The sequence below is a fragment of the Watersipora subatra genome, chromosome 6 (genome assembly GCF_963576615.1).
Source record: "Watersipora subatra chromosome 6, tzWatSuba1.1, whole genome shotgun sequence".
Classification (NCBI taxonomy): Eukaryota; Metazoa; Bryozoa; class Gymnolaemata; order Cheilostomatida; family Watersiporidae; genus Watersipora; species Watersipora subatra.
Window position 1 is genome coordinate 35,853,323 of NC_088713.1, and position 13,311 is coordinate 35,866,633.

At 33.3% G+C, this 13,311-nt stretch overlaps 1 protein-coding gene across 1 annotated transcript in view; it reads left to right on the plus strand.

Moving 5' to 3' along the window:
• Window positions 1-1,561: 1,561 nt before the first annotated feature.
• LOC137398517 (sulfotransferase 1E1-like) overlaps window positions 1,562-13,311 on the plus strand; it is a 40,797-nt gene continuing 29,047 nt past the window's right edge. Inside the window, exon 1 of the mRNA XM_068084633.1 lies at window positions 1,562-1,668. The gene's annotated coding sequence lies outside the window, so the exon portion shown is untranslated. The remainder of the gene's footprint in view (window positions 1,669-13,311) is intronic.

The following is a 13,311-nucleotide window of genomic DNA, read 5'->3' on the forward strand; positions in this document are numbered from 1 at the left end:
CTTGCACCTTAATTGAGCTTGGTCGATTACCATGTAGGTGACTCTTTTGTACCTGCAAAACAGTTTTTAGTCTAATGCAATCAACATCTTAGGAATGGATAGGGGTTTGTTCTTTTGGTTTTAAATTTAATATTTCCCTAATAAAATTTTATTTTATTAAACTAATATCAATAGCGAAAGTAAGACTTGTTATATCTTAGCATTTATTGACAGCAGCTAGCATCTACTGTTTCCAGAAGAGGCACAATTAATCCTTACAAAACGCATTCATCAATGTAATAAGCATTACAAAAAAGGTCTTTTTAAACAAAGATAATTTTTGGAGGTTTTTTTACTTCTACATATCAAAGAAGCTAGAAAAAGCCAATGTTCATTTTATAGAACTGCGTTGTGTTCTCTCTATTATAGATTAAATTGCTTAGCCAGAGTTCTACTCATTTTAACAATTTAAACTTTTGCCGTTTCAAATAATTTATGCTTATGAATGGATCTGTTTGGTGCCTGTGATTTTACATATAGGCACTAGTTTACTAGTGAATGCCTGGAATAAAACAGCTTGTGAACAGTAGCAGGTAATGTAGTTGCCATTGGTTAGGTTTCTTTACCCAATGATTTTAAGTAACTTAAGCTAGTAACTTTAGCTAGGTATGTATTCACTATAATAAGAGCCATGTCAGTATGTCCAAAACCAGTTTGTGCGTATAAGTGCGCATACAACTGTTATGTTACAGTAGTACCCAATAGTGTTTTTGCAGCACTGCATATGTGCACAATTATTCCATAGTATGGCAAGGAACGCATAGTGTTTAGGTTGCCTGTTTGCATTACTGGTAGTTGAGAGTTTAATTTCAGTGCAAAGCGAATCTTTTGTTCCTAGATTTGGTTGCTGTTGCTGGACACAAAAATGACATATGGCAGACAAAAAAACATTGATATTTATATATGTAGGTTATTATATTATAATATAAATTATAATATCATCTTATGATATTACACTTTAATATAAAACTATAATTTGTTTCATTGTTATAATTATTATTATAGTATTATGCTTTAATATAAGATTATAATAATATACCATTATAGTATGATACTATTATCACAATTTTATATTATAATATTATGATATTGTATTATAATATTATAAACTTTTGAGCTCATAAAATCTGGTATAATTTGCAAAAACTACAATTGACTGATTCTAAAAGAGAAAAGACGACTCCTTTGTTTACCTACACTTTGTAAGACAGGCTTTCCTACATCAATTGAGTCAAAAATAACATCTTTGACGTAATACCTAAATTTACTAGGAATTTATAAGGATAAAAGTTTTTAGTGTTTGAAACACAAAAACCTAAATAAAACAGACACTAGCTAAATTTTTACTGTACTAGAAATGCATGCTACTCAAAGTTCAAAATGTGTATAAGCTGTAACACTAGCTTATCTCTAAGTTGTTTATGGGCAAAAGAACGCAGAGCTTATTGTCGGCAACTAGCAGATGATAACTTGACGAGTGCATAGGCTACAAACATTTGCTCGATGGACCGTGACAGGAATCAAAGCAATGGCATATAAAGCAGGACAAAATGCCATTCAAAGTCTCTTCATCATTCTAGTGAGAAGCTGAATCGTACCTCCACTTTTCTGCCACAGAAATCTTTTGCTGTAAGTACGAATTGCCATTATTTTTCTTATTTCATAGCAACTGTTGGCGCTATTGGTTTGCGAAATTTTTGCTTGTTGGAATTTTCACATCGCAGAACTATTAGAATTAAACAGATAAAATAGGGTTTATCTTTAGTCAAACAGAACTCACAACTTGATGTGCACTGTTTGCTAATAAGCACGATGTAAATGTTTAAAAATATTTGGAACATTATCAAAATGAAGAGTATACTTTTATACTAGCATTAAGTTCAGCATTGCCTGGAGTTCTTTTTCAATTATAATCAATTATCCCGCAGCACGTGTATAGAATTTTAACCAAAATTGCTGCTCAGCTTTGACATCTACAATCTATAAACAAGTTCATTGAGTGTAATTGTTCTGAACGTGAAGGTGCATTCTTAAGTTTCTAATCTGGCTGTGTTCAATAGACTGGTTTTCAAAAGCTAGACCGAGTATTGGAACCAAATATGTTTGGTGACCTGGTGGAAGACACGGAAGTCTTCGGGAAGACACATGTGGCCTAATCATGATGATGTTTAAGACAGGCACCCCTTAGACATGATGTTTAAGACAGGAAGCCCTTAGGAAGCAGGCAGAGTTTTGAAGCCATTTATTTTAGTTATGTATTTGCAATGTCTAGGGTTAGTTTAATTTTCAATCAGATAGTCCATGGGTGGGTGCTTGAGATACCAGCTCCTAGGAAGTAGACGAAGTTTTGAAGCCAGATATTTTAGCTATTTGCCAGAAGGCATGGAGCATGAGTGTGAAGTTTGATTAAAATTGGCTACAAATATGGAGGCTCATAGCGTTCGTTCACACAGACTAACAGACAGACACAAAGACAAAGTTGGATTTATTAATGATGCAGTTAATTTCAACTAAACTTTACGACGCTTTACAAAAATTCAAACTCAAAATTCAATCGAAAGAATATTACTACCTTAATGCCGTCAAACTCAGTTATAGAGAGTATAGTTTTAAATGTAATATATTTTAAAGAGTATAGTGTTGTTATAACTAAATTGTCACGAAAAATGTTTTAATGAAAAAAGCAGAAAGTTTGGCATAATGCAATTAAACATTTGGGTTTATTCCTGACTTGAGCAAATTTTTCAACTTGGAAACTTATCAGTAATTTATGTTTTTCCTTGCTCATAACTATCTTTTAGTGACACGTATTCAATATGTTTTGAATGTGTGGATGATATAGATTTGGAATTGTGTGCACATTGAGTTACCGTGTGATAAGTAGTATTTCAATGGACATTTGCATGTTGTGAATTAACGCAGAAGCTTTGTTAAAAAAGATAAGGACTTAACTCCAGAGGTCAGAGAGAAGTATTTCTGTCTTACTTAGAAGCGTGCTTTGGAAATAGGAAAAACTGAAATGTGGAACATGTTTAAAATTGAACAGCTTGCATGGCATTTCCTTGCACATCGTTTGCATATTTCACAAACTCGAAACATTTGGTAAAGATTTGCAAGTAACCAAACTCGCTTGACTTGTAGCTTTTTTCTGTTTCCATCTGATGGATGGCAGAAACTTGTCGATTAACCGTGTAATGGAAATATAGTTAGTATGTATTGCTTAAGCCTAGTTCCCATATCGGCTGCGAGATTTCGGCAGTAATCTTGCGCAGCAAAACACTTGCGGCGCTAAGCTCGGCAGCTCATATTCACATAAAACTGTGTTGTTAATGATCACATAAAAATGGTCACTCACCATGTCGTTTTAAAAATGCTTACTTTCCCATGTACAGTGAATTGCGAGAAGGTTTTGCCTGCGGCTCTTTGCAAAAGTTGAACAGCGCTAAGCTCTTGCTTTGACCGCTGGCAACTACATGTATGAGCGGTACTCGGCGCGTAGGTTACCATTTCACCACCAATAGCCTTGCGATCCCGTTACCGGTGCTTGCGGCGTATGTGAGAACAGGCCTTAGCAACCAAATTAAAATATTAGACCTATTGACAGATGTTACAGAATAGAATCTTAACTTATCAGCATAATTTTAGCAAAGTGACAGAATTTTTGGCAGACCGCGTTGTATAATTTCATACATCAAAACCAAATACATCTGGGAAATGATCAGCCTTGCTTTGACCTTACTAAAAATTTTGCAGTGCCAAGGATGAGAGCTCTAAATATTATGAGAGGCCTAGATAACACTTATCACTTTACCTGATGTACTTGTGCACGTTAACAACAAGCACCCCTGTACCATGTTGCTAATAAACTGTCAGTGTTCCTACACGGAGGATTATGCCAAAAACATTCTGTTTGCAACCTTTGTCTTCTGTCGTGACTTACTTTCTAGGTCAAATGAAATAGGACAAATGCAAATATTATGTAAATATGTGGTGAGTTATTCAAGCCATGCTATTTGAAGAGAGCCAATACAAATTACAGGACAAAACTACATCATACTCCGCCAACATTTAAAGGTGGCCAAAAATGTAGCAAAAGCCACCAACACAGCAGTACCTTTCAGGGCTGTGAACTTAGCTGGCAACTTAAAAATGAAAGCAGAAAACAAAATTCATCATTTTAGTTAAGACCTATATAGTAATACAAAATCACATCAAAAAGTTATTTTAAAATGTTGCTATTTTCTTTTTAAAACACAGATACCTGCAAAATGTCATCACAAATCTCTCTAAGTAATCTGCTGTAGTGTTCACATTGTCTACTACATGTACTATTAGGTACAATGAAAAAGTTTCATTCCTTGTTTCAAAGGTTACTAAAAGGAGTTAATTGGAAGCAGTTGAAACTCGAAAAAAACAAAAAAGTCATTATGCTTGTCCAAGTAATTCAAACTGTGTAACTAGAATATGCTCAAAGTACTAAAATTGTTTTGTTTTCATCTATTTTTATAAATTCTGTGTAAGTATTTAAAAATGTAAGACTTTTAAAATTCAAAATTTACAATTTAAAATATTTAAAATTCCACTATCCGATAGTTTTGAAATTAAATCCGATAGTTTTGAAATTAAATCCGATAGTTTTGAAATTAAATCCGATAGTTTTGAAATTAAATCCGATAGTTTTGAAATTAAATCCGATAGTTTTGAAATTAAATCCGATAGTTTTGAAATTAAATCCAATTTTAGAAACAAAGGTAAAGTCATTTTATATAGTAGTCTTTTTCTAAGATGGCCAATAGCATTATAAACCGAAACAGTGCTAAATTTTATTGCTTTACTTACTTTGTTTGTTAAACTTGAGCAAAGGGTTCGGCACTACATTCTGTGTTAGACGTTAAAATGCCGCACTTCCCGGCAGATTCATAGAAAGCTAATATTTGGTGAAAAAGGTTCTTTAAGACAATTGCCCTTAAAACCTTTAGCATTGACCCAATTCTTGTTGTTTGTTGGTCAAGCAATTTAGGCCAATAGGCAACTACCACCCTTTTTAGGTCAATAAACACCGTTAAAAATTTTTTTTGGCTCACTACAACTTGTCAGCTGTTTTTTTATCTTTATACTTTGTCCCTATTGGGCTGCCAAAATAATAAGGTCTCCAATATGTTTCATAAAGACATTGATAACCACGAGATGTCGAAATGAATCACACCAGAGTATAAATTTACAACTGACAATACAGTGTTACTAGGTCTAATTTATCAAGAATCACATGATTCCCTTGATTGTTGACTTCAACTGATATGAAGAAGTTTCAAGCAGAACTTTCTATAAGTTTCTTGCTTAGTCTAGATTTTTGCAGAGTTAATGAGAGTTCACTTGTTAGCTCCTAGAATTTTGACGAGAAGATGGGACATCTTTTTCTAACATAGAGTGCTCTAATTATAAACCTTTGTGGTTTATTAGCGTGGCTGTTGAAGCCTGCATCCTGCTTATTGCTAGTCAGTCACAGGGATGTCAACGTGTTAACTGTCTGTGAATTAGTTAAAGAAGACGCACATTAATATACTGGTGACATCAGAATAGAATTCTAAACATGTGTTCTTGTGAACCTTAGTTTTGGGTAAGAGAGTTTGATCATCTAGTATCATATCACATTGACTAGCTGAGTTTCCAGCGTTGCGTTGCGGTGGGGGGGGGGGGTAATGAAAAGTTTTTTTAGCAACATGAATTTGTATGAACTCATTAATATATGAGTTAGATCAACTTAGGCTGGTCTAAATCTACAATAACAAGAACCATGTCCGTCCTTCCATCTGGGCGTTTGGCAAAAAAGATTGCGCCTCATAGGAATAAAACCCATACATTTCGCAGGTACAGAAATGTGAAGCTGGGCAAACTACTTCTGAGCCACGCAGTAATAACTGTATTAACTTGGAATAGCTGTACTTATACCCGTTACACGTAATGATCTCTCATACAATCATGATTTTCAGGCGTGCTGTATTATTAGCATGGTTAGATAAAGCGTCATTATTCCATATACAGTGGACAATTCATCACAAGGCTAGTTCTTCGTCCTGCTTGCATGTGTGAATAGGCACCAATTTTTACACCTGTTGAAACTGGATTCGATGCGATCAGCAAATAGCCAATCAAGATGCTAACAGCTGATCATCGGTATCGAAGTTCAACATGTTAAAAGTTCATAGCATCGTCGCTAGCAACGGTTACGTTGGCCGCTTATTGCAATATGACGTCATAGCAGCCCATCATTGCAGTCAATCGAGCCACTAGTCGTCACTTTGAGCGATAGTGTGCACGGGGCTTAATTGTCTCAAACCTACACAGTTTCTGACACCAACGCCCCAGATTTGAGGTAACACAAAAACCGATAAGATTGTAACTTCTCTACCTTCCTATGCTTAGGAACTATTGATATGCTAAACAGATGTCTTTAAATAAAAATTCAAACCATCTCTGAGAATTTAATTAAAATTTATGAGAGTTTTCATGTGGTTGATTTGTTTTGTCCTTCAGGCAAGGTAAAAGGTAAAAGATCAAACTTCAGACAAATCTACACTAGCCTGTAGTTTAATATTGCAGTCAAGGCTCAATATACAACATTCATCTGTTCCAATATTTGCTTCATATGTCAAAACAATTGAATATTAAAGCAATTTTTTATATAAACATACAACGTATTTAGTTAGATTTGTTCCAGAATCCAACAAACAATCATAAACACTTTGAGAAATATCACGTGGCTTTGAAACAAGTGCATTATGTACAGCTCTTTATAGTAGTACATTGAAACTCCTAAATTATATGTAAAATCTAAAAAAATAATTTTATTATTGGAAGAGATTTTCATTGTTAGCTTGTGTAAAAATCAATAGGTAATAGTATGGCCTTGAAGATCTCTAAGCTTAAACAGAGCAAGTGTTTTAATGAAGATACATATAAACTAGATACAGCTTAAATGAGCTTGTATTTTTAGCTTTTGTCAGTTATTTTCATTTTTGTTTAGGAAATTATTTTGGGAGATTAGGACATTTTGTTAGGAATTGCTTTGTATGTCAAGACAAATAAATATCAGCTCAAACCATAAAACATACGTCAACAAACTTGTGTAAAGCGATGATAGTAAGTCGAGGTTGGAATATAGCGCTATTTTAATAAGTATTTTATATTATATAAATGCACTACGTAAATATGTAATATAAATATATTATATGAGCATATTATATGAATACATTATTTTAATTATATTATATATATTGCATATATTAATTATATTATATAATATACGTATATTATAAAATATATTATTACATACTATATATGAATGTGTTATACATATGTACTAATTTTATAATATAATTATATCATGTTATATTTATATACTATATTACATAATATATATTGTATAAGTATATTATATGAAAATATTATATAATATACATGTATTATACAAAATATTATATATAAAAATATTTGTGAACCCCTTTTTGAAAACTAAACACACAAGAATGCAAGACTGTAATGATAACTAGAGTGTCTGTATACTATGATGGTTCTGCTTACAACCCAGAGTTGAATCTATTGTAACAGTTTTCAAATGCAAAGTATTAGTATAATACATGTACCCTCATTTGCTGTGAAAGGCTTTTGTATACAAGTGCCTGGAATGCTGGACAACAACAAGTTCAATCTAAATCAGTGTAACTATAGGTGGTAAAGATACTCTACATTTGAGTTGCTACTGTGTTGAAGGAGTCTTGTCAGATATATTTCACTGTATTAAAAGGACGTTTTCCATTTTACATAAGCATGAGATCTTGCACCCAGGAATAATTGTCATACCACAAATCTGTTTAGTTCATACATGTACTAGCACACTGTCTGCAAACTCAGTTATAAACTACAATGGAGTCTAGTACAGAAGTACTAAACTCCATTGTCTATCCATATTTAGTTTGTAAAAATACGTGAATAACTTTGTTTAATTAACAAAAATTTTTAGTTTAGACTTGTCTCCCCCTTACTAATTGCTGCCCCATTATTTGTATTTTTAATGTATTCTGAAGTAGTGCTCTGGGCTGTCATAGAAAGCAACCAAATATCAGTAATAAAAGCTGAAACCTTTAGAAGGTTGTAACTTTAGTGTGTGAAGTAAACTTTTATGTATAAACATCTATATATTTATAGATAAATTACTTGTAGTGTTTTTCTGATTTATGCCTTGAAAGGGTCTCTAAGCATCATTACTTCATACTAGCAGACAAATACCTGGATTAGTTTATCTTATAATGTTCAGCACTCCTGCTACACTAGTTAGTTGTCAAGTGATGCACTTATCTAATGTGACATGACTGATTACTTACTCTTAGATACCGGTGAGTTATTATGCCACTTGACACGTAGGCTGGACTAAATCAGGGCTTTCCGATTATGTATATAAATTTACTTTATTGGCAATAGTTTCATTTCAAAACGAGATATTTTTTCAAATTATGCCATACAACAATAATAAAACAAAAAAAGAAAAAAGCAACAGTTAGCCATTAAAATCGAATAAATAGTTTGACAAATAGTGTTTAAAATACCTTTCTCTGCTAAATGAAAAGACATTAGATGGAAGATTGTTAAAGCAGCTGGCAGTTGTATTTGCAAAATAATCGGTATTAGATTAAAGGGATGAGCGGTTGGTGGGAGAGAGGGATGCACAAACTAATCGGGAAGATGAAGAAAGTGTATTGATCGCCAAACACAATCCGAGTTTAGACTTTTTTTAATAATTTGTCACAACCTCTAAGCAAGTTCAAATCAGGAGAAATGACGAGGTTTTTTATAGGTTACCCACAAGAAACCTTGTTAACAGTAGGCCTATGTTACCAGTTAACAAGGAATAGTGTGTTAACACGCAAACACACTAATATTACTGTTTTTCCTTATGTTTCGAACCTTTTTGTTTCATTCAAAATAAGGAGATGCAAGATTACCGTCATCAGTCGGAGATGGTTCAGTGATAAAAATGAATAGTAGATCGTTGGTCTAGACATTGTATAACTACACAAAGTGTAAGATTAATAAAAGACAAAACTATTTTGAAGTTTAAAAATAACATGTACCGTCAGCAAAGCGTGCAGCCACACTAAAATTTTGACAGTTGATTGCTGCTGACATAAGGAGCTGTTTCCATATTGACAGCAGCTGCTTTAATAACATATTTTTATGTACTTTCTAAGTAAGCTTGTGGGAAGCTCTAGCAAAATATAAATAGATTAAATCTTTCTCTAAGATGTAAGCAAATTGAAGGATATCGATATTGCAGAGGTGAGTTAGTCATCATGAAGCACTTGTAAGGTGCGTATCCTTTTAGTTGCAATGTCAGCTAGATTAGTCTTTTAGATAGTGATACAAAGTTACTCTTTTTAGAAGTTAGCTTTAGAGATGAACTTACATAAAAAGTTAGTTGGTGTTATCCAAAAGTATTGATATGTTTCAATCATTTGTGATTGTTTTTGATGTTTGAGGGAATCCGACTGCCAGGATGTTTCAAGATTCAAATTGACGAAACTTTATCGCGGTTAAAACGCTCAGAAGCAAAATACGTACGAAATGACATCACTAGTTGCTATCACTACTATAGCGGATATCTAATAGCAAATTAGTGCTTCACAGACAGTTTATTTGTACCTTTTTTAAATGATCATTTTGTAAAAACTAGTCTTCATCTACTACCAGACAGCCACCCATCCTATTATGTGACAATTCCTAGTATTTTATAAGATTTTAGCAACGAAAACCGTGAAATAAAAAGCTACTGGCTCACTAACTCAAGAAAAAAGTTTGAACCCCTATAAAAGTATAAAACATATACTATTTACTATAATAAGTGTCATGTCTGTTTGAAGCCATCCTGAGAGCAGTAGGAAAAAAGATTCCTTCACATGGGAATTGAGCCTTCAGGTGTCAGCTTAACAGGCCAACATCCTACCACTACACCACTCAATCACATTAGTTTTTCAAAGATAAATTTTCTACATACCGACTACTCATGACAATCTCCCACAATGCTCGGAACTAGCGAGCATACTAACATTATGTAAAATAGCATAAGATTTAAAACAGGATGGAATGAACTTGTGACCACCTTGTCTACAGTTACAATGTAAGTTATGCAGCCAATCTAAAAATAGCTGAGCGACTGTAAGCTAGATAAATTATGGTTCATTACACTAAAGATTAATGAACAAAAAGTCCTTAAGCACATCTGAGGTTAGTGATGCATGGACTAGATAAAGGGGTGTGCAAAATCACAGCAACCTTTATGTCCATCGTTCATCGAAAGCTCTTCTCATCTCGGCTCTACAGCCGTGTGAAAAATGAACAGACTGTCCTAGAATTGTGGCTAACTTCTGTGAGCATGCTATCATGGGTGCTAGCACATGCTTTAAAGTTGCACTTACTATACATGTATATCAGAATGAAGCTCAAAGTCTCCCCTATTTAAATATTTTATTAAAAGAACCTTTAAATTAATGTTCTACTCAGAATGCTGACTTTTTCTGCTTTCTAGTACAAAAACTAAAACGAAGGATTTTTCGGTAACGTATTACCTTTATTACAATTAAAGTTGATTAAATTTGCTACAGTTACCTGTTAACAAACTCGGCATAATTTTGTGGCTAAAAATGCCTTTTGACTGAAAAAGTAATCTGCGACTCATTTACAGTTAGTGCTGCACGATCAAGCGATATAATTCGATGTGACGATATATTTCAGTGGATGATTTTATATTGGGTCAGTTTTCAAATCGATATGAATATCAAAGCCAATATTTCAGTGCATCGTGCGAGATGCGAGGTAATTGATGAGCGATTTGGAATCCATAGGTCTCTACCGCAATTATTTTAAGCTTCAACTCAAATTTGTATGAGATTTTTAGTCATAATGACTAACTAATGACTAAATAAAAATGGCTAACAACATTATTTAACGATAATAATAAATAACTAATTAGATAACTAATAATAAATCAATGAGGTGAGGGGGAGGTGAGTAGCTCACCAAAAGAGTGTAATAATAACTAGGTAATCATTCGTTGCCCAATATAACGTCTAGACCAGGTGTAATAACTGGTATAACACAATGCGCCCAACTAAGCAAAGACTTTATTACACCTAGATCCGACGATTTACTGTAAGATACACTGGATATTTTATCGAAATATCGGCTTACTTTATTTTGCCAAACTGGAGTTGTCCATTCTCCTTATTGTAAAGAGGGGACAACTCCTGTTTTTTTAAACTAATTTTTACCAATATCCTCTCATATCGTTCATGTTAAAGCCTAAAGGTCCGGCCACACGTAATGAATTATTCGTTCAATCTGACCGAATCCACGAATTTCACAGAATTCACAGATTTATTCCGCCGAATATCATAGATTCGTCTGAGCTGTGCATGCACACCGAATTCGTTAACGAAACGCGTTTAATTGGCTAACCAATTTTTTTGGCGAGCACGATTCTAGTAGCTTTGACAAGTGGTATAGTCCAAAACACGTACGACGACACACAATAAAAGTATCACCACGAAATGACTTGATACATACGATGCAACTGTCTATATGCGCTAGAGATAGCGACTGTTTTTGCGACGGAGCTTTTGTTGCATAAAACAAATTATTATTATTGAAAAAGAAATAATTCATAGCTTTTAAAACATCTAAAATAAAATTCTGGATACACGATGAGAAGTTCCTGTCATGGTGAACCAACGAGAGAGAACCAACAATAGCGCACATAGGCCGTTGCATCGTATGTATCAAGTCATACCGCAGTGATACTTTTATTGTGGGTCGTCGTACGTGTCTTGGACTATACCACTTGTCAAAGCTACTAGAACCGTGCTCGCTAAAAAAAATTGGTTAGCCAATTAAAGGCGTTTCGTTAACGAATTCGGTGTGCATGCACAGCTCAGACGAATCTATGATATTCGGCGGAATAAATCTGTGAATTCTGTGAAATTCGTGGATTCGGTCAGATTGAACAAATAATTCGTTACGTGTGGCCGGACCTTAACACTATACAAGCCTTACACTATATATCAAAAGAAGACAACTCTAATGTTCGATATTTTTTGATATTCGATATATTTAAAGACCAAATAATCAAATGTACATGCAAAGATAGCGTGCAGCACTATTTACAGTACACCGGAACAGAAAACTGACATTTCTCTCGACTGATTGTAATAAAATATTTATATAGGAGAGATTCTGAGCTTCATCTTGATATGTTATTGGTGCAACTTTAAAGCATTGTCTAGCAGCTATGACAACACAATTACTGGAGTTTTCAAAAATCCAAGGTGGCCCATTTATTTTTTACACCACATTAAGAACATTAATCTATACAGCGTTTATAAACTTGAAGCGTACTCTTTTCATCAATTAGATACAAAATAATTTGTTCTTTGACCCCAAAGAGTTGCTACATTGCAAGTACTTACTAATGATATATGTATTTATAAGTTGATAATTTCAGGAGTAGTAAACTATATCTAGACTAGAGATACACAACAAAATTACTGCAAATAAATTACCATGAGACTGAGCAGGGGAGACAAATCTTAAAATCTATTATTATTGTCAATGGTTCAACGATGTTCTTCAATGATTCTCATTTTAATATATAAAACCATTTGAATATTGTATAAATATATTATATTTATATATTATAATATTGTATAAATATATTGAAAAGCTAAAGTACTATGAAATAATTTATGAAGCTTTCCAATTTGTAAGTATTAAAAGTTGTGAAGACTTTAAAAAACACTTAAAATATTTTAAAGATAAGTGGAGTTTTGGAGATTGAATGCATTATTTGGAAAATATTTTTGTTTGAAATAAAATTGTTGCCAATAAAGTAATATAAGTAATTTAACATTTACAATGTATGCAGAAAAGTCACAATTATTGTTATGTATTTGTATATATGTTTATTCACTTAGTCAAGTTGGTGTAAAATTGATAATATAGCCAGCGATCTTGTTTTGTCATTATCAGGGATAACAATCTAAAGTTTAATTGCACAATTAACCCTACTTACTGACATCAATATCAGTAGCTTATAGAGATAACAGCCTACTCTTAGATATTTTTGATGCCTCTGGATTCCCTTAATGAATCCTTCTCAAGCATAGGAGAAAATATTATAATTGAACAAAGATGCAGGATGAACAGTTACTAGCACTAAAGCATACC